The following is a 1,667-nucleotide window of genomic DNA, read 5'->3' as shown; positions in this document are numbered from 1 at the left end:
AAAGAATGATGTAGAATCTGCAAAACACCACATAACATGGATGAACTTGGAGGACATTATGCTGAGTGAAATAAGTCAATCACAAAAGGACAAATATTTTATTAGTCTGTTATGGTAAAAGTCAAGGAAACGTTTATCTATGGAAGGACATTTTCTTTGTTGGTTACCAGGGGTGGGAGGAAGGGGTGGTAACACTGTTAGATAGATAGAGATAAGTTTTGATTTGGGTGAGGAGAAGGGAAATGTACCAAATATGAGTGATCGATATGGTGGCATTGAGGAAGAGAAAGACATAGAGAGGTACGTGGGAAGTACAGACAACAAAGATGAACCCTTTTGCGCATATAGTGTGATGTTGTCAGTGAAGGCAAACATGGGTATATTGGTGGATAGATAGGTGGACAGGCTGAACTATTAGGTGCATCTATGAAGTGGGGAGTATACCCAAGAACATGTATAGGGTTGGCAGACAATAGTTCTATAACTTTATGTGTATGATCTGAATTCCCACGGGTATAGTGGAGTTGACAAAGGGCAAGGTTGTAGTCACTGGTTGGTCACAGCCAGCTATCCAGAGGGACTGAGTAGTTGAACCTGTGGGCTCAGGACCATAGTCGCAGAGGACATCAAGCTCAAATGGCATAACACACTACACAAAACATTGGTCCCCCTCCTATTGTTGCGAGTAGCGACTGGGATCTTAAAAGCTTGCAAGCTGACATCTAGATGCAACAGTGGGTCTCTCCTCATCCAGAGCAAAGAAGAATGAAGACAACCAAATATTCATGGAAACAATTAGTCCTAGCAACTGGTACACTGATCTGCAGCCTATATGACTATGAGACCAGAAGAACTAGATGGTGCCTGCTACTACTGTCAAGCACTTGGAAGGGGATCTATGTAGGAGATCCTGGATAGACAGGGAGAACAATGTGGAACAAAACTCAAAATCATTTGGAAAAAAAAAAGGTGGGGACCAGGTTTGCTGGTCTGATAGAGCCTTGTGGAACTATTGAGACTATGGCCCCTAGCTGCCCTTCAGGTTTGGAACTGAACCCACACCTGTGACTTCCAGCCAAATAATAGACAGGCATATGAGTTGAACATTTATCTGAGGTAGATACACGCCTTGGAGAGAATAAGCATGGGAGAAAGAAGGGCTGCTTATGAACAGGGAGACAGCTCAGGGGGCAGGAGTGCATGGAGGGATGGACACAGGGAAAAGGTAACTGTCGGGAGGAGGAAGGAGGGGAGATGTTGTATTGTGCTAAGTTGTGGTCAATGTCATGAGACAAAGTGTATGTAAATTGTATGGAAAGTGTATTTGCTCTGTAAATTTTCACCCAAATTACAACAAAAATATGAAAAAAGAAGAAAGAAGAAAAAAAAGGGGGGAGGCATTCAATGACTGTGTCTGGTAGTTGTGAGGATCAGAGAATCATATAGAATGCTGAATTGGAGGATGCTAGATTAGTGCTGTGTACCATATACATTAGACTATCAAGCATAACCCAGAATGCACAGGAGGTGGAAGAGAATGTAGATGATTGAGACCTTTTAAAAATTAAATTTTTATGTTCATCGAACCCACAAGCCACTCCTCGGAAGGAAGATGGGGCAATCTACTTCCGTAGTGATACTGCCTCGGAAACCCAAGGAGGGGTCGC

The sequence above is a fragment of the Orycteropus afer genome, unplaced genomic scaffold (genome assembly GCF_000298275.1).
Source record: "Orycteropus afer afer isolate SDZICR_OR568_19922 unplaced genomic scaffold, OryAfe1.0 scaffold00047, whole genome shotgun sequence".
NCBI classification, from domain to species: Eukaryota; Metazoa; Chordata; class Mammalia; order Tubulidentata; family Orycteropodidae; genus Orycteropus; species Orycteropus afer.
The sequence above is the reverse complement of the archived record's forward strand: the minus strand, read 5'-3'. Positions refer to the sequence as shown.